We start from the raw sequence: 22183 nt of genomic DNA on the forward strand, positions 1-22183 counted from the left end.
AAATTATGAAAGTGGTACTAAAGTTTTCTGGTATATCGCCATCTCATGAACTGAAGAGCTGCGGGTAACAAACTAATGGTGAGAAGATAAAAGCAACCGGTACTAAATTCAAATATGGCAACATGTATAGTTTTGAAGAAATTGGTTATATAGCGTGTCGGAACCAATCTCTGGAAACTTAAAATAAAATTTACTTATTGTGATTGACAGTGGCATTGGAAACCACGGAAAAGGAAATAAATAGAAAAAAGTTATCAAAGTGGTACTGAAGTTATCGGGAATATCGCATTCTCATGAACTGAAGAAATGCTGGTAACAAACTAATGGTGTAAACATAGAACAACTGGTACTAAATTCAAAAATGGCGACAGGTATAGTTTTGAAGAATTTGATGAGAGCCTATCGGGACCAATTTCTAGAAACTTAAGTAAGATTTACTTGTTGTGATTGAAAGTGGCGATAGAAGCCACGGAAAAATAAAATAAAGTTTAAAAAAAATTATGAAAGTGGTACTAAAGTTTTCTGGTATATCGCCATCTCATGAACTGAAGAAATGCTGGTAACAACCTAAGAGCGGAAAGATTAAACATGTGGTACTAAATTCAAAAATGGCGACAGGTATAGTTTTGAAGAAATTGGTTATAGCGTGTCGGAACCAATCTCTGGAAACTTAAAATAAAATTTACTTATTGTGATTGACAGTGGCATTGGAAACCACGGAAAAGGAAATAAATAGAAAAAAGTTATCAAAGTGGTACTGAAGTTATCGGGAATATCGCCTTCTCATGAACTGAAGAAATGCTGGTAACAAACTAATGGTGTTAAGATAGAACAACTGGTACTAAATTCAAAAATGGCGACAGGTATAGTTTTGAAGAATTTGATGAGAGCCTATCGGGACCAATTTCTAGAAACTTAAGTAAGATTTACTTGTTGTGATTGAAAGTGGCGATAGAAGCCACGGAAAAATAAAATAAAGTTTAAAAAAAATTATGAAAGTGGTACTAAAGTTTTCTGGTATATCGCCATCTCATGAACTGAAGAGCTGCGGGTAACAAACTAATGGTGAGAAGATAAAAGCAACCGGTACTAAATTCAAATATGGCAACATGTATAGTTTTGAAGAAATTGGTTATATAGCGTGTCGGAACCAATCTCTGGAAACTTAAAATAAAATTTACTTATTGTGATTGACAGTGGCATTGGAAACCACGGAAAAGGAAATAAATAGAAAAAAGTTATCAAAGTGGTACTGAAGTTATCGGGAATATCGCCTTCTCATGAACTGAAGAAATGCTGGTAACAAACTAATGGTGTAAACATAGAACAACTGGTACTAAATTCAAAAATGGCGACAGGTACAGTTTTGAAGAATTTGATGAGAGCCTATCGGGACCAATTTCTAGAAACTTAAGTAAGATTTACTTGTTGTGATTGAAAGTGGCGATAGAAGCCACGGAAAAATAAAATAAAGTTTAAAAAAAATTATGAAAGTGGTACTAAAGTTTTCTGGTATATCGCCATCTCATGAACTGAAGAGCTGCGGGTAACAAACTAATGGTGAGAAGATAAAAGCAACCGGTACTAAATTCAAATATGGCAACATGTATAGTTTTGAAGAAATTGGTTATATAGCGTGTCGGAACCAATCTCTGGAAACTTAAAATAAAATTTACTTATTGTGATTGACAGTGGCATTGGAAACCACGGAAAAGGAAATAAATAGAAAAAAGTTATCAAAGTGGTACTGAAGTTATCGGGAATATCGCCTTCTCATGAACTGAAGAAATGCTGGTAACAAACTAATGGTGTAAACATAGAACAACTGGTACTAAATTCAAAAATGGCGACAGGTATAGTTTTGAAGAATTTGATGAGAGCCTATCGGGACCAATTTCTAGAAACTTAAGTAAGATTTACTTGTTGTGATTGAAAGTGGCGATAGAAGCCACGGAAAAATAAAATAAAGTTTAAAAAAAATTATGAAAGTGGTACTAAAGTTTTCTGGTATATCGCCATCTCATGAACTGAAGAGCTGCGGGTAACAAACTAATGGTGAGAAGATAAAAGCAACCGGTACTAAATTCAAATATGGCAACATGTATAGTTTTGAAGAAATTGGTTATATAGCGTGTCGGAACCAATCTCTGGAAACTTAAAATAAAATTTACTTATTGTGATTGACAGTGGCATTGGAAACCACGGAAAAGGAAATAAATAGAAAAAAGTTATCAAAGTGGTACTGAAGTTATCGGGAATATCGCCTTCTCATGAACTGAAGAAATGCTGGTAACAAACTAATGGTGTAAACATAGAACAACTGGTACTAAATTCAAAAATGGCGACAGGTATAGTTTTGAAGAATTTGATGAGAGCCTATCGGGACCAATTTCTAGAAACTTAAGTAAGATTTACTTGTTGTGATTGAAAGTGGCGATAGAAGCCACGGAAAAATAAAATAAAGTTTAAAAAAAATTATGAAAGTGGTACTAAAGTTTTCTGGTATATCGCCATCTCATGAACTGAAGAGCTGCGGGTAACAAACTAATGGTGAGAAGATAAAAGCAACCGGTACTAAATTCAAATATGGCAACATGTATAGTTTTGAAGAAATTGGTTATATAGCGTGTCGGAACCAATCTCTGGAAACTTAAAATAAAATTTACTTATTGTGATTGACAGTGGCATTGGAAACCACGGAAAAGGAAATAAATAGAAAAAAGTTATCAAAGTGGTACTGAAGTTATCGGGAATATCGCCTTCTCATGAACTGAAGAAATGCTGGTAACAAACTAATGGTGTAAACATAGAACAACTGGTACTAAATTCAAAAATGGCGACAGGTATAGTTTTGAAGAATTTGATGAGAGCCTATCGGGACCAATTTCTAGAAACTTAAGTAAGATTTACTTGTTGTGATTGAAAGTGGCGATAGAAGCCACGGAAAAATAAAATAAAGTTTAAAAAAAATTATGAAAGTGGTACTAAAGTTTTCTGGTATATCGCCATCTCATGAACTGAAGAGCTGCGGGTAACAAACTAATGGTGAGAAGATAAAAGCAACCGGTACTAAATTCAAATATGGCAACATGTATAGTTTTGAAGAAATTGGTTATATAGCGTGTCGGAACCAATCTCTGGAAACTTAAAATAAAATTTACTTATTGTGATTGACAGTGGCATTGGAAACCACGGAAAAGGAAATAAATAGAAAAAAGTTATCAAAGTGGTACTGAAGTTATCGGGAATATCGCCTTCTCATGAACTGAAGAAATGCTGGTAACAAACTAATGGTGTAAACATAGAACAACTGGTACTAAATTCAAAAATGGCGACAGGTATAGTTTTGAAGAATTTGATGAGAGCCTATCGGGACCAATTTCTAGAAACTTAAGTAAGATTTACTTGTTGTGATTGAAAGTGGCGATAGAAGCCACGGAAAAATAAAATAAAGTTTAAAAAAAATTATGAAAGTGGTACTAAAGTTTTCTGGTATATCGCCATCTCATGAACTGAAGAGCTGCGGGTAACAAACTAATGGTGAGAAGATAAAAGCAACCGGTACTAAATTCAAATATGGCAACATGTATAGTTTTGAAGAAATTGGTTATATAGCGTGTCGGAACCAATCTCTGGAAACTTAAAATAAAATTTACTTATTGTGATTGACAGTGGCATTGGAAACCACGGAAAAGGAAATAAATAGAAAAAAGTTATCAAAGTGGTACTGAAGTTATCGGGAATATCGCCTTCTCATGAACTGAAGAAATGCTGGTAACAAACTAATGGTGTAAACATAGAACAACTGGTACTAAATTCAAAAATGGCGACAGGTATAGTTTTGAAGAATTTGATGAGAGCCTATCGGGACCAATTTCTAGAAACTTAAGTAAGATTTACTTGTTGTGATTGAAAGTGGCGATAGAAGCCACGGAAAAATAAAATAAAGTTTAAAAAAAATTATGAAAGTGGTACTAAAGTTTTCTGGTATATCGCCATCTCATGAACTGAAGAGCTGCGGGTAACAAACTAATGGTGAGAAGATAAAAGCAACCGGTACTAAATTCAAATATGGCAACATGTATAGTTTTGAAGAAATTGGTTATATAGCGTGTCGGAACCAATCTCTGGAAACTTAAAATAAAATTTACTTATTGTGATTGACAGTGGCATTGGAAACCACGGAAAAGGAAATAAATAGAAAAAAGTTATCAAAGTGGTACTGAAGTTATCGGGAATATCGCCTTCTCATGAACTGAAGAAATGCTGGTAACAAACTAATGGTGTAAACATAGAACAACTGGTACTAAATTCAAAAATGGCGACAGGTATAGTTTTGAAGAATTTGATGAGAGCCTATCGGGACCAATTTCTAGAAACTTAAGTAAGATTTACTTGTTGTGATTGAAAGTGGCGATAGAAGCCACGGAAAAATAAAATAAAGTTTAAAAAAAATTATGAAAGTGGTACTAAAGTTTTCTGGTATATCGCCATCTCATGAACTGAAGAAATGCTGGTAACAACCTAAGAGCGGAAAGATTAAACATGTGGTACTAAATTCAAAAATGGCGACAGGTATAGTTTTGAAGAAATTGGTTATATAGCGTGTCGGAACCAATCTCTGGAAACTTAAAATAAAATTTACTTATTGTGATTGACAGTGGCATTGGAAACCACGGAAAAGGAAATAAATAGAAAAAAGTTATCAAAGTGGTACTGAAGTTATCGGGAATATCGCCTTCTCATGAACTGAAGAAATGCTGGTAACAAACTAATGGTGTTAAGATAGAACAACTGGTACTAAATTCAAAAATGGCGACAGGTATAGTTTTGAAGAATTTGATGAGAGCCTATCGGGACCAATTTCTAGAAACTTAAGTAAGATTTACTTGTTGTGATTGAAAGTGGCGATAGAAGCCACGGAAAAATAAAATAAAGTTTAAAAAAAATTATGAAAGTGGTACTAAAGTTTTCTGGTATATCGCCATCTCATGAACTGAAGAGCTGCGGGTAACAAACTAATGGTGAGAAGATAAAAGCAACCGGTACTAAATTCAAATATGGCAACATGTATAGTTTTGAAGAAATTGGTTATATAGCGTGTCGGAACCAATCTCTGGAAACTTAAAATAAAATTTACTTATTGTGATTGACAGTGGCATTGGAAACCACGGAAAAGGAAATAAATAGAAAAAAGTTATCAAAGTGGTACTGAAGTTATCGGGAATATCGCCTTCTCATGAACTGAAGAAATGCTGGTAACAAACTAATGGTGTAAACATAGAACAACTGGTACTAAATTCAAAAATGGCGACAGGTATAGTTTTGAAGAATTTGATGAGAGCCTATCGGGACCAATTTCTAGAAACTTAAGTAAGATTTACTTGTTGTGATTGAAAGTGGCGATAGAAGCCACGGAAAAATAAAATAAAGTTTAAAAAAAATTATGAAAGTGGTACTAAAGTTTTCTGGTATATCGCCATCTCATGAACTGAAGAGCTGCGGGTAACAAACTAATGGTGAGAAGATAAAAGCAACCGGTACTAAATTCAAATATGGCAACATGTATAGTTTTGAAGAAATTGGTTATATAGCGTGTCGGAACCAATCTCTGGAAACTTAAAATGAAATTTACTTATTGTGATTGACAGTGGCATTGGAAACCACGGAAAAGGAAATAAATAGAAAAAAGTTATCAAAGTGGTACTGAAGTTATCGGGAATATCGCCTTCTCATGAACTGAAGAAATGCTGGTAACAAACTAATGGTGTAAACATAGAACAACTGGTACTAAATTCAAAAATGGCGACAGGTATAGTTTTGAAGAATTTGATGAGAGCCTATCGGGACCAATTTCTAGAAACTTAAGTAAGATTTACTTGTTGTGATTGAAAGTGGCGATAGAAGCCACGGAAAAATAAAATAAAGTTTAAAAAAAATTATGAAAGTGGTACTAAAGTTTTCTGGTATATCGCCATCTCATGAACTGAAGAGCTGCGGGTAACAAACTAATGGTGAGAAGATAAAAGCAACCGGTACTAAATTCAAATATGGCAACATGTATAGTTTTGAAGAAATTGGTTATATAGCGTGTCGGAACCAATCTCTGGAAACTTAAAATAAAATTTACTTATTGTGATTGACAGTGGCATTGGAAACCACGGAAAAGGAAATAAATAGAAAAAAGTTATCAAAGTGGTACTGAAGTTATCGGGAATATCGCCTTCTCATGAACTGAAGAAATGCTGGTAACAAACTAATGGTGTAAACATAGAACAACTGGTACTAAATTCAAAAATGGCGACAGGTATAGTTTTGAAGAATTTGATGAGAGCCTATCGGGACCAATTTCTAGAAACTTAAGTAAGATTTACTTGTTGTGATTGAAAGTGGCGATAGAAGCCACGGAAAAATAAAATAAAGTTTAAAAAAAATTATGAAAGTGGTACTAAAGTTTTCTGGTATATCGCCATCTCATGAACTGAAGAGCTGCGGGTAACAAACTAATGGTGAGAAGATAAAAGCAACCGGTACTAAATTCAAATATGGCAACATGTATAGTTTTGAAGAAATTGGTTATATAGCGTGTCGGAACCAATCTCTGGAAACTTAAAATAAAATTTACTTATTGTGATTGACAGTGGCATTGGAAACCACGGAAAAGGAAATAAATAGAAAAAAGTTATCAAAGTGGTACTGAAGTTATCGGGAATATCGCCTTCTCATGAACTGAAGAAATGCTGGTAACAAACTAATGGTGTAAACATAGAACAACTGGTACTAAATTCAAAAATGGCGACAGGTATAGTTTTGAAGAATTTGATGAGAGCCTATCGGGACCAATTTCTAGAAACTTAAGTAAGATTTACTTGTTGTGATTGAAAGTGGCGATAGAAGCCACGGAAAAATAAAATAAAGTTTAAAAAAAATTATGAAAGTGGTACTAAAGTTTTCTGGTATATCGCCATCTCATGAACTGAAGAAATGCTGGTAACAACCTAAGAGCGGAAAGATTAAACATGTGGTACTAAATTCAAAAATGGCGACAGGTATAGTTTTGAAGAAATTGGTTATAGCGTGTCGGAACCAATCTCTGGAAACTTAAAATAAAATTTACTTATTGTGATTGACAGTGGCATTGGAAACCACGGAAAAGGAAATAAATAGAAAAAAGTTATCAAAGTGGTACTGAAGTTATCGGGAATATCGCCTTCTCATGAACTGAAGAAATGCTGGTAACAAACTAATGGTGTTAAGATAGAACAACTGGTACTAAATTCAAAAATGGCGACAGGTATAGTTTTGAAGAATTTGATGAGAGCCTATCGGAACCCATTTCTAGAAATTTAAGTAAGATTTACTTGATGTGATTGAAAGTGGCGTTAGAAACCATGGAAAAATAAAATAAAGTTTAAAAAAAATTATGAAAGTGGTAGTAAAGTTTTCTGGTATATCGCCATCTCATGAACTGAAGAACTGCGGGTAACAACCTAATGGTGAGAAGATAAAAGCAACCGGTACTAAATTCAAATATGGCAACATGTATAGTTTTGAAGAAATTGGTGAAAGCGTGTCTAAGTGGTACTAAAGATTTTGATATATCGCCTTCTTATATACTGATAAATTTTTATGTCTTGCACTTCAATTTTTTTTCCGACCATTAATAAATACAATTAAAAAATATAGTAAAAAACTGCTTCTGAAACTTAGAGAGCAGAGCACAGAAGTGTTTTACATCAGGTTACTGTGATACGCATGAAACTCAAATTATTTCTTCAGAAGATCTGCCCTGAAAATAAGTAGCCGAACTTACCGATCCTCTTTACATTTATAATTGTTTAGTTCTTCGAAGCATGTTGTTTTCCAAATTATTACACCAATAATTTATGACTAATATTTAATTTTAAACTAAACATAAGAATAAAATAAAAGCAGTTTTTTGAGTATCATTTTTAACTTTTATTTAAAACGTAATTCAGTCCAATGAATGTGACACTTGGTGATAAAATGCGACTTATTAGTCTTCAATTTCACACAAATAAACAACTGAATTAAATGGAAACTTTCTTTTTAAATAATAGTTTTTCGAATTGAAGTATTTTAAAATGTAGAGAAAGAAAATTTAAAAATATATTTTTTAAAATGTATATGTTCCAAAATTTCACGCAATTACTTACATCTTTTTGAGGTGAAAATTGCACCCAAAAACGTGAAGAGTGGTAATAAAACTACTTAGTTATTACAGGGTAACGTTGTTTTAATTTTAAAGTGTTTTAAATTCACTTTAATATCGAGAAATGGGTTGGAAAATTTTAAATACATTACTTTTAAATATCAAATATGTTTTCGCAGATGGGAAAAAGTAAAAACACTTTTTTTTTGAAATCTTTCCCTACCATTTTTACCGGTTGCGACAGCCCTGTTTTATTTATTTATTTATCCCTGAAAACTTATTAGGACAAATTGTATTTGACAAAATGCATTCAAGTCGAATTGTTCACTTTATATCTCTTTGTTTGACTGAATTAAAATGTTCCACTTGGAGAGGTTTGAACAGCAATATATATATATATACTAGCTGTACCCTGCGTGCGTTGCAACGCTTTCAGTTTGAATTTAAATTTTGTATTTAAGTGTGTAAATGAGATTTGTGATTATGATTTGAATAGAGAATTTTATTTAATGGTGAAAAAACCAATGATAGTCTCAACAGTTAATTCTCTAGGATATCGTTAGTGCATTTTCAAACAGACATGTATGGTGATGCACACCGACCATGAAACATATTTTGGATGATGATCTGAAATAATTCTGGATCAATGGCGTCATGAATATTTCTGCTGATATGAGCTGACCAATTTGTCCTGGTGCGAGTTTTTCAATAAGCCAAATCAAGTGGCAATTCTCTTTTTCTGCCGTTCAATAGAATGCATCAAACACCGTGTCTCTCTAAAAACATGACTTTTCGCAATAAAACCAAGTTTAGAGCTTAATATTTGTTTTAACTCACGTGTGATAATGCATCATGAAGATCCGATGATGTTTGCCTAAGTTACTAAAGCTCTTTAATTTTAGCTCAAGCAGGATTGCATGTGAATGTAATAAATAACTCTAGCTGTCCATATGCGCACCGATACTTGTAGCAGCACCGAATGAAGTCATTTGGAAACACGAATGTACTGACCTATATTCGCCAAGAAAAGTTTCTATTGATTTGCTTGACCCGATAACAACGTTGATAATGGCTCGGCTGGCGACGTTAAATCTGGTAGTTACACTTTGCCTCCAGAACAGCAAATTCCAGCTGTTTCATTCTTAAATTTGAGAGCACTACAAAACATACATAATTGATTCATTTTTCCGATGATGAGGCTTGGGTGAAAGACTATAGTTGGTTGTCGGATCATAGTGAAATGCACTGAGATTCAAATCAGAGTATTGGCAGCGTCTGAATAGCGAAGTGCGTTCTTGATTGATTTTTATTCTTGCATCCCGTTGCTCCGATGTTTCCGACGAACGGGCTTGATAAGTGCGTAGTTGATTTGTTAACAGTCTTCTTTCCTGTTTATCAGACGTTTCTAAGGAACGGGCTAAAGCATTGTGTTCTCGATTAGTTTCAAGTCTTTCTTCCCGTTGCTCTGATTTTTCTGAAACACGGTTAGTTCTCTTCTTGCGTGCTTGAGATGTTGATCGACTAAGAGCGATTCGTTTAGGGGCATATCTTTGCAAATATTCTCTTTCAAACAAAAAGAAATGTAGAAGTTGACAGTGGTCGCAAATTTGCTAATTCGAAAATTCACGTATTTATTTTAAATAATAAAAAAGCAATAAAAATGAAATAAATTAAATAAGAAATATAATAATGATAAAATTTAAAACAAAAATCTATTTTTGGTAAAAATATACTTGTGGGTGCTCCTTGACGAAATTGGTAACTTATGTTTATCACCATTCCTGTTTGCGCGGAACACCGCGGTAACAGGAATGGCTGCCAAAACATAATGATATTTTAATAATACATTGGAAAATTTCAGCAAGACATCGGCCAAAACTTTATAAAATTGCAATGAACCCAATGTAAGCAAAATTAATAAACCCAATTGCATTTTGAATCGAAATAAAAATTAATGGAGTAAGCCCAGAAAGAAAAGGAAAAAAAAAACATCTCACTTATTCATTAAGCTTGAATTTCTTCAGTTTTAGGTGCACAGAATTCTCTAATAGCAGTTAGATACTGTCTAAATTTATCATGAATAGAATCTGTGTTCCTCCATCGCCACATAAATTCGGCGAAATACGAATTGAAAATGGCGTCTGTGGTATCGGAATGGGGGTGACATTTTTTTCTAAAGTCCTTTTTTTATGACTGCGCACATACCTTCGATCCTATTGATCAGAAGCAAAAGTAACCTAACCAGCCGGTATCCAACATAGAACTAACGGACTTCTGAAATTACATATACCGTTGAACATTTAAAAATAACGCTGAAATTTAAACGAATCAGAATCACGATTGGGATTCAACATCGGCCAGCTTGGAGATCAACCGCTATCACAACTTGGTGAGAATCAAGGGGCACCCTCAAATAAAGTCTACTCCTATTTTTTAAATGAAATAATTAAAATGAATGTGAATTCGCAAACTTTGTAATAATAAACAATCTAATAGTTTTCAAATGACAACTCTCAGCAATGAAAAATTGCATACTAAATTGAGCTAAAATTACATACTAAATATAAATAATTATTAAAAGCGTGCAAGATGAATAAAATTTGCTTTTGCCTTGATTTTTATTAAACAGTTTTCACAATACTAAATCCGTGATACGACCAATAATTACGAAACTTATTTTCGTTGATTTTACGTGCTTGTGCTCACCTGAAATAAAGAACCGAATTATGATTAAATATTAAAGTATATGTAATTTACTTTTCTAAAAGAATAGAGCTATAAGATAGAAAATATCACTGTTGTTATCTTCAAGATATTTGAAAACTGATTCGTGTACAGCAAAATTTAAAACAATGGCTAACTTTTAACCAATCAGAAAATTCCATTTCGATTTTCGCTGATACCGCTGGAACGGTTTGTGGCAGAATGTTCTATTGTGAATCTAAACCATTCTCGAATCCTTCTGAAGGTACACAGAAAATTTAATTTAAATCAGTCCAGCCGTTTAGGAGGAGTTCAGTGACATACACACGAACAGACGAAATATATATATAAAGATATATATATATATATATATATATATATATATATATATATATATATATATATATATTAAAAAAAAAAAAATATATATATATATATATATATATATATATATATATATATATATATATATATATATATATATATATTAAAAAAAAAATATATATATATATATATATATATATATATATATATATATATATATATATATATATATATATATATATATATATATATATATATACATATATATATATATATATATATATATATATATATATATATATATATATATATATATATATATATATATATATATATATATATATATATATATATATATATATATATATATATATATATATATATATGTATATATATATATATATATATATATATATATATATATATATATATATATATATATATATATATATATATATATATATAAATTTTTTTTTTTTTTTTTTTTTAAGTTAAAGAAAACAAACGTATTATACGATTTTTTAGGAATTTTAATGCGATAAAAAAAAGGAGAGATAAATGTTGTTATTTATCCCCTAAAAAAGTATCTTAAGTTGTAAAATGTAATTAAAATATTTACACGAGAAATGTTTTTACGAGATTTTATTTTACGATGTTCGAAAGATAACATTAAGAGATTGCTTTTTTCACCCACATTCTGGTATGAAATAAATACAATCCCTTCAGTTTTGTCACAAGCAACAAAACTTGGTCTTCTTATTTCATTCTGGAGACATTATTCGTAGACACCCTGTGTTGTTAATAATATCATTTAAGTATTGTATTTATTATTTTTGCTCTTTTTCAGACGTCATTCCTGGTTCAACTGTGAAACTCTACCGTAAAGGAAAGAGAGTGAAAAAGTTTGAAGTTGCTGTCGCTAATGATACTGTCACCATTACCTTCAAAAAACATAAATTGAGTGACAGTGGAATATACCATCTCGCTTTGTGTCACAACAACAACGAAGACAGCGTACTGTTGAATTTGTCCTTCCACAGTAAGTTTTGGATTTAAAAAAATTTCAATTAAGTTTTATTTGATTATTGATAATAGCTTTTCCCTGGGCGGAACGGGTGATCCACCCAATGTGTGAAGACCGTTCCACTTTGCTCAGCCAACGACTGCAGGTGAATCCAGAGGTCAAGTTAGTCTTCTGACCTAGTGGTTCCTCTAACTGAAAAGAAGCTGCAAACAACCCTTAGTCAGATGGTTATTACGTATTTCGTAGTTTAATGTTTCACACATTGGATTTTTATTTTCGCAGCTAATTCCTACAAAAACAATAGTATTCATATGCTTAGTTTTTAAACTGGTTTAAGTTAGTATAAAACTATAATAATATATCTTAGTAATTCTGGAATATCTTTAGTGGGCTTTTATTAACTTGCTTTCGTAACCGTGGCAAAGGAATCACGCACCTAAAAGTATGACCACTTCCCGATTAGCTATAGCACTCAGCTTTCTATAGGTGAAGTAAAATAACGCAATTCAGAATCGTTTTCAGATTACTGCAAGTAAAATGTATTGTATTATTATCGACAATTTTTTTTTTTTGCAGTTTGCATTTTTGAATTTTTCCTCAGAGCTAAAACAATTAAAATTTGAGATGCAGCTATATGCTGGAAGACAATTTAAATTGCAATCGTTTTCTTTCCTTTCTTTTTTTTTAACCACCATTAACAAAATTTATCACAATATTATGTTCAATCAAGAATCCAACTGTTTTTTTTATGAACTAGAGCACCCTAATTTGTATTGAAGATCTGCATTGGGGGACTATACAAATTGCTATTATTTCCTGATCTCTACAAGGAGAGTTTATCGCGATATTATCGACAAAAAGAATGTATCTTCAATTTAAATTCTGATAAACTGCAGATTATTAAGAGGGCATAAATTTCAACTGTAACTCTGTGCCTTATAACAATACAGGTTAGCTGATGATGTCAAGTAAATTGTGCAAGTTAGCATATTAAGTTAGTTAAATGATTACTAAGCAAGTTAGCTCAGCGATACAATTTATATATCTTTTATCGCCAATCGAAATTCACCAACAAACACAAATCTAAAGATAATATAATTAAAACTAATAAAATTTCGAGAAAATGCTTTTTTTAAAATATATTTTGGTTTCACGACTAAAAAAGAAAAATTTATTATGTATCATCACCTTAATAAATACATCTCCACAATAAATTCCCCTCACGTATTTCGAAAGTGATGCCCTTTACGTTCTTCGTTGTCAGTGTGACTAAATTAGAATTATTTTCATCTTATCAGATCCCTTGAAAAACGCAGTTTTAAAATTTTCCTTTTATTTATTCTTTATTAGGTAAATAAAAATTGATTGCTAAAAGCGATGAACCGGAACTAGTGAGCATGACGTTTTTGAACATAAATTATTAGCGTAATTTATATAGTAAAAAGTGAGAACATCATAGAAAAACATGTATAGTTTGATTTGTTTATACAATATAAAATTATATTGAGTGCACGCAACAAACAATTTGCGCAATACCATATCATTTAAAGAAATGATTTGTAAAATCGAAATTGTGATTGAAAAAGCATTTATCAGCTTTCATTTTGCACAAACCTTCCTTAGTGATAAAAAGAATTTTGAATTTAAAATACATATTTTAATTCACTCGATTTCTATTAAAATAAATCCCTCACTAATGCGTTTATGCTTTTCGCATATTTGTTAGCGACTATGATGTGATTTTCGGAGTTTAATTACTTTACAGCATGAAAGATATGTTTTCTTTATGTTGATTAAACGTTACTAAGCATTGCATATTGTATCGTACCTAAAATAGTTACCTGATAAAGTTTTATTAAAAAAAATTAAGAATAATTTTTTGCTTAAATCCTAAAATTACACTTAATGAACACTGAATAACACTTATATATACAATTACTAATCACTTGATTTTTATTTATACCATTGAAATAATAACAAGGAGAAATTGCTCCAAATACCCTTGACCGTTTTTTTTCTTTTTTCTTAGGAATGATCAAAAAGAAGATCGATTTCTACTCTCACTTGCCAAAACCAAAAGGTGAGAAATATTGGAACTTCTTCGAGAACAAGGGCAAATTTTACGGATATCAGAAGCGATTCAACCTTTAGGTTGAAAATGAGGAAATGCCGAAAAATGGTAAACTTGAAATACATTTAACTTCATGCAAGTTTAATCAGTCTTACCTCAATTTCATCAATAAAATAGATCATTCTTTTTAGCTTCCTCTGTAACTGCATTTTATTAAGAGCAAAAGAAAACTATAATTAAAACCCTACATAAGAAACTTAATTGAACAATGAAACAGAATGGAAATTATAACTTAACTCGTAACGACAAACTTCTAAATCAAATAAACTTTTCTTACAGCAACTATTGAAGGAAAATATGTTAGTGACTAGGCAGACAAATTACTAAAATGCCCCTTCATATTGTTATTTGTTTTAATAAATTAAAATATCACATAATTTTGTGTTTCGGGAATCGCTAACATCCTAAAATTGAACTGTGATGGCTCAGGGGATAGAGCGCTCGCCTTCCAATGAGGTGGACAGGGTTGGAACCCCAGCGAAAGCTGGTCGATAAGAATTACGCATCTGGCTTGTACCGACCACTGAGATGACATAAAATATCCTGAGGGCTAGACGGATCATGGGTTAGAGTCTCCTTGCCATCAGGCTATCCGTGCGAATTTTTTGTGGTTTTCCTCTCCAGGTAACACAAATGCGGGTTAGTTCCATCAAAAAGTCCTCCACGACGGAAAATTTCTCCCAAAACTTGATCCATCAGTTCCATTGTCTTCTGCGTTGGGTTCAAAATTACAAGACTACGGCATTTAAATATTAGTAGTCGTAAACCTAAAATTATGGCGACTGTTCAACGGTTATAAAATAAAATATCCTATAATTGTCTCCGTTAATAACAGTTTCAATACAAAATAGGTTAATGTGACAACCTCTTTCATAACAACAATATCATTTAAACAGCATATTATGCGTATTATCATAACAATTTTCAATTAAAGATTGTGCACTTCTTTTTATCCAATAACTCATTATATAAATCACATCTTAAATGCTTGCATAACATATTTGACGGATTTAGATTTACGTATTGAATATCCTTCCCTTTTTCTTCGTGAATAAGAAAGCTGGCTTCTCTTATTCTTGGATCTGTAAATTTGATTTTAGTTTTCATATCAGCCAAAACTGCATCACCCATTTTCACGAAAAACTATTGTGGAGAAAAAGGTAGTGATAATTGTCTAACTCATATCAGCACTTCTCTGATTCCTGATAGCACACTGGTTGATGGAATTATTCGAAATCCAAATATTAGGAGTTTGAATGAGCAATTAAAGGCTTTAAAAGTTCGATCCCATGATACATTGGGGTTAAGAATTGATGGAGTTTTTAACCATTCTTTGCTTTTTCACTTATTTTTTACAAAGCGCATAATAGAATAATACAGACTAGAAAAAAGTATAGTTAATTATTACTATAAATATTAGTTAAGTTACTCTGTAATAATAAAAATTAATAATTAATTCATTATTTTTTTACAGTCTAAGAAGACATACAGTCTAAGAAGACGTTTGTACATATGTTGATGATTTATGTTATTATTTATTCTTATTTATTCCTATTTATTCTTATTTATTCATATATATCCTGAGTTGCACTGTGCGCCCAAAATTTTTTGTACATAATAAAACCCTTTCGGCCAATTGATTTTGTTTTTCTTAGAAGTTGGTGTGATTTTAATTTTTACTACTTTTTTAATGGTTTATCAATAAAAGTAATTCATATTTCTTCCTCAAAGAGGGTTCGTACAATGTGCCTGGAAAAAATTAAAAAGTGGCAGTAATATTCATATACTTTTTTTACTATTATTATGTTCGCAGCTACCAGAATATTTTATTTTCTCTAAGTAGATATATATAGATCCAAAGGTGGTAGGTCTGCAATTTTGATTCGACAGTAAAAGCTAACATCAAGAAATTTTCAGCTTTTTTATGACAAAATTGATACCAGTTATTTATTTTTTTCCCCAATGAGTACGAACCCTTTCAAATAGTATAACTTTTTCAAATCCCAAAACATATGGAAATGAAGTTTTTGACTTGAAATATATTTGTAGTTTTATGTTAATTTTCGTGTTTGCAATCCTAATAATACATAGGTTGCATAAATACACACATTTTGAAGATGAGGATATGTAATTGTTACTGTGAATGACCGAAATTGGTGGTTGTTGACATCCACCGGTGAATGTTGACAATCACATAGCCGCTTTAGTAAATGTCCGAGATATATACTAAATCTAGTTAAGTGCTATTGCCTAGTATACATTTGTCCGGTATACCCTTCATCAATGCTTTTTACGGTCCAGTGCCCTTGCTCAATATGCCTTTAAGAGGTACTTCCAACATTGATGTTTCTCTAAATATAACCTCAGCAGATATTAAAATATCGAAAAAATATAATAACATCTTTGAATAAATTAATATCAAATCTTATATAACAAGTATTTCGGACATTCACCAAAGCGACAATGTGATTGTTGACATTCCTCAGCGAAAGTCGACATTCTCCTGATTTTGGTGATTCACTATAACATAATTATAAAATGAAATTAAATATAAAAAAAATTTTGTAGTTTAACAACAGGTGTTCGTTCAGTAACAGAATTTACGAAGTCAAATATGCCCCACTACCTTCACCAATGCAAATTCAATCTTCAAAACAAATTCAATTTGCGACTACAAAGTCTAGTCAGACAAAGATTATTATTCTAAAATTTCGGCTTAGTCTAATATACATTAAACAAAATTTGCGAATAATTAATCCTTTAAGATAATCTGCACGACATTATTACCCTTTTCATTCTAATTTACAATAAGTCGTCGCTAGATACAAGATGAGGTTTGGGAATCTTACTTTTAATGCTTCCAAATTTCCACAGAATAAAGAGAGATAGAATCAATATTTAAAATAATTTTGTTGGCAAAAAAAATGAAATTTCAGTTCTAAATAAAAATATTTCGAATGTCTCTTGACTAATTATTCAAATTTGCAGTTTTATAGCTTTGAAAATTCAAGCACCTTACACATCTGCCTTATAAAAGTGTGGGTTCCCATAAATTTTTTTTTTTAAACTGTGGAATTCGGATAAGTGTCTTTACAAGTTAATTTAATTTATTCTATTAAATTTACAGAAGAACTATGTATTCGAAACTTTCTTTTATAACTTAACAAAAGAAGCAATTACTGCCGAAGGTGTAATATTAAAAACTTCAGGTTGATTGATGAAGATTTCTACTGGTGGAAAAAATGTAAAGATATGCACTATGTGTAAAGTAGCCGTATATATGGTTCCTTTGAAAAATAGCGAGAAATTACTTAAAGTTTGTTATAAGTCGGGCGGTCAAGTGAAATCTGCAGGGTTAAGTGATAGAAAGCAACAAATTGCAAGTTCCGAGGGTTGGGGGTTCGAATCCCGGTCATGGTTACCATTTAAAAGTAAAATATAATGAAATAATTATTTATTTACAATATGGTGACTTAAAATATTCCTTTACTTAAATTTTTTTCTTCTTCTGAGTATGTAATATAATGAAAGTGTTAAAAGTAAGAAATTGTTGCTCATACACTGTATTTATAAATGGTACCATATTTCCTCGTTGTTTAAACTATTATGTATTCAATCTAGGTCATACAATACTACAACATACGAGGGTTGCTATTTATATTTCTGGCCTAATAATGAAAAAGCAAATATGTAGGATCGAAATTGGTTTTATTGTTTTTCAAAATATTCTCCATGATGATCAATACACTTTTGCATGCGTTTGAACCAATTTTCAAAGCACTTTTTCCAGTCCGATTAAGGTAACTCCAAAACATGCGTTTTGAATGCATCAACCGCTTCTTCGGGGGTCGAAAATCGTTATCCACGTAATTTATTTTTGATGTGTGGGAATAAGAAGAAGTCATTGGGTGCCAAATTAGGGCTGTACGGCGGATGACCCATCAGTTCGATCTTTCGCTCCGTCAGAAATGCCTTTGTTTGAGTCGATGTGTGAGAGCTCGCATTGTCATGATGAAGAAAAATTGGAAAACAAGTAAAAATTAAAGATAAAACGAAAAAAATTCCCCCCCCCCTTCATTTAAGAAAAATAAGGAAGAGTTTTGATTCCTTTTAAACTTGATTCCGAAAACAGATACTTATCTTTCATTTTTCTGGTTATCGTTATAGTTGTCTGCTAAGTACCTGTTTTATTAAGGTAATGAATTACATTTGAAGAAATTTTAAATAGGCGCAAATCAGAAACGCATAAATTACTTTTGTTTTAATTTCTTCTTTTAAAATGAAAGGATTTAATTTTAGTGCCATCATCGGCAAGCTAAATCTTTCTTTCTGATTTCTTTATTGGGTTTAGTATAAGCATCTGTTTTTTTACTTTTTTAATCAAAGCTTAAGAATGACTGCAAAAAATTCAAATAAATTTGAATAATATAAAGTTCCTTTTTTACGTATAATTTTATTACGTATTATATTAGCATATTGTGACTAACATATAGGGTGTTTATAAAGTCCCGGACCCATTTTGATGTTTAATAACTCATAAAATAATAAAGATAGATTAAAATTAAGAACATAAGGTGATCTGGGTGGCCAAGGACTTGAACCTCCTCATCCATCCTCATCCATCCCTCCCCCAATCCATCTTCCTGGAAAATGGTCTCTCAAAGAACTACGAACGATGATACCCCAATGAGGTGGTGCACCATCTTGTTGCAAAAGGACATGTGGCTGAAGCTCTTCTAGTTGTGGAAATGCGAAGGTATCATCGAATACGAAGGTATATGTGGGTATCATCGTTCGTAGTTCTTTGAATGACCATTTTCTAGGAAGATGGATTGCGCAAGGAGCTCCAATTCCTTGGCCACCCAGATCACCTGATATAACGCCGCTGGACTTTTTTCTATGGGGATTTATAAAGGACAATGTTTACAGGAGGATCGTGTCGAACATTGATGACCTAAAAGCCAGAATTACAACCGCAACAGACTCTGTGGATGTCGACATGCTTGCCGCTACTTGGCGTGAAATTGACTATCGACTTTATTTTCTCCGTGCGACGAAGGGGACACACATGGAAGTTCATTGACAAGGGTCATGAAACTTTTTGAGTCTATTTAACCATTTTTGTTATTAATTTTAATCTATCTTTATTATTTTATGAGTTATTAAACATCAAAATGGGTCCGGGACTTTATAAACACCCTGTATGTTAGATTGAGTTTAATTTTAACAATAATAATCTCTACCTAATAGTGTTAAAAGTCGCAGACAAATTTAAATTTTTTAAGACAGTGCTGAAGTTTTACACTGCGCATTCTATTCATTGCTTTATTGAAATTACATACATTTGCAGACTTGTATGCTCAATTTAGGCTTATAAATATTATCTTTGTCAAGATTATATTATAAATGTCAATGTTATTTTACAAATATTATTATATTGTTCCTTATTTATAGCATATTTGTCAACTTGAAGGACAGATAGAATAATTCAAAGAAGGACCTCGCTCATCCAAGGGTTACGGCAGGATTCGAACCTGCCACCTTTACGCTTCGTACAGTGTTTGGTTGGAAATATTGTTCAGACGAAGAAGACCCCACGGAACGTTCTGTTACCGGGCTAACTATTAAGATATTTTATTTTTCAGAGTGGTGACTGTAGATGTCATTCCAGAGGATTTCGGACTGCAAAAGATTAACTAAAATTGCCTTACTAAATCTTATCTATCAAAGTATGTAAAACGAGGGGATATTAACACTGGCTAACTTCATTCCTACATTAAAATAAAATAAAATGATGCTTAAATGAAATTTAAAAAAGAGATACTTAGAATATTTAAAAAAAAAACTAAGCTTCTTTAAGTTGACCGAAATGTCTAAGACATTTTACTTTTTGTCTTATTTAAGAGGAAAAACGTGAGACAAATTCTTTTTGCTATAAATTTTTACCCCAACCCACAAGTTTTTCAACAATGCCGCTCTTCTTATTTTTCTTATTAGGTGAGACAAAAATAAAATCATTTTATCCGTCTCAGTCCACTAAAAAAATTTGATGATATTTATGCATTCTTTTTCATTACTTACCCATAAAAGGTGTATTCAATTTCAAGAAAAAAAATGGTGAACATTAACTTATAAATAATAATAGTTGATAAATCGGTATGAAAGAGATATTTCCATACAGATTGCAAAAACAAAGTTACCTGAAAATCTAGGTTTTCAATGTTTTCCTTTCGAAACTCAAGTTTCTGATCAGCCCAGTTAAGATGTATGGTGTAAAGAAAGTGTCTGCTATAAAATCGTGCCATCATATTAACCACAACTAAATAGAAAGCCAATCCATAGATCATCCAGCAAACGAGAATGAGCTTATATGCAATATAAATATTGCTATTCTGGAGGTTTCCTCCTGAAATTTTTTTTTATTTTTGCAAATTTAAAACTATTAATTTTTGCAGTCTAATTTGAATAAATTTTGTAAGTTAATAATCATTTTTTGAATAAAAAAATAAGAACTGAATAGTCATCCCTTTAATAATGGGTTTCTAAAAACCTATTGAGAATAGCCCAGACAAATGGACAACTCTCATTTTAAGCTATCGGCGAAAGAAACTCACGACCTATGGCGACACTTTAGTTTTGTAGAATAATACTCATAACAAGACAACTTTCCTTGCATTCTTTACACGAGTTGTTTATTCAAGAGAAAAAATTACTTCCAAACAGTGCTGAAAGCCTATATATATCAAAGCAGAAAGGTGCAAAAACTGGTGCGAAAGTCATTTTGATCTAGCCTTTTTTTCGAGAAAAATAAACACAGGTGGAAAAACTTTCTTTTAATTCTAATTCTTTAAAATATTAATACACTATCTCAAGTACCACTGGAAAAAATATTTTCTGAAACTAAGGGAAACTTGTTGTTGAATTCTTATCAAAACCAATTCGCCAATGACGATAATACCAGTAGTACATATTAACGTCAGTGATACATATTAATTAAGTGTCATCTGTGAATGACAATTTTTTACGATTTTCTTAAACGAATTTACCCTTAATGTTTCCTCCACGAGCTTGGCTTTTTAGCACATGGCTTATTTTATTTCATTTCAATTAATACACATTATTAATATTAATTGAGCATTTTAGTGTCAATAATAATATGCAGATTTTTTTAACGGTTTCCCAAATCACGAATAAGTATCTTTTCTACCTATCTTTGCCTTTTAGTTCAGAAGTTACTTTTTTTAAAATTTCAGTTAATGTATATTTTATTAATTAACCATAATTGGCGTAATTAAGCATCATTTTCGTCAATGATAGTGTGACAATTTCTTACGGTTCTTCTGGAGAAATAAATATCTTTACTCCATTTCTTTTGCTTTCTAGTATCTATATATATATTTCTCTTACACGGCGATAAAAAAAAGCCTCATTACAACTCCCCGAATGGCAACGCTAGAAAATCGACCAATCATTGCGGCTAAGAATGTCACATGGTGAGGTGGCTCAACATATAGCGCTTTTAAAAATGGAAACTGAAATAACCAGAGTGTAAAATATTATGTGCTTATGCGCAACGTATTTTTGTTAAATAATTTATTTATTATATATCAGTTTATAGATGGTAACGAGAAGAGTTTTGTGGTTGCTATGACTATTTAGAATGAAATTTTTTTTGTTTTTTTTTTTTGGAGTAAGTGTGATATTTCTTTTTTGGAACTGCGATGCTGTAATTTTATTGTTTAGTTAATAAATCTTCCTTTTGTATTAAACGTGATAGTAGTTTCCTTAATTATTTGATTCGAAGTCCATTGAGTTTTATTTGAGGTCA

General features: G+C 31.6%; 1 long non-coding RNA gene across 1 annotated transcript; it reads left to right on the forward strand.

The window, feature by feature from the left end:
• The first annotated feature begins 11680 nt into the window (after positions 1-11680).
• Positions 11681-15985, forward strand: LOC122271240 (uncharacterized). The gene is made up of 3 exons (XR_006226250.3): positions 11681-12239; positions 14254-14403; positions 15830-15985. It is a non-coding gene; the product is annotated as an uncharacterized LOC122271240 (long non-coding RNA).
• Positions 15986-22183: the final 6198 nt, after the last annotated feature.

Source organism: Parasteatoda tepidariorum, chromosome 1, assembly GCF_982258835.1.
Source record: "Parasteatoda tepidariorum strain Cologne lab strain chromosome 1, Ptep-v5.0, whole genome shotgun sequence".
NCBI classification, from domain to species: Eukaryota; Metazoa; Arthropoda; class Arachnida; order Araneae; family Theridiidae; genus Parasteatoda; species Parasteatoda tepidariorum.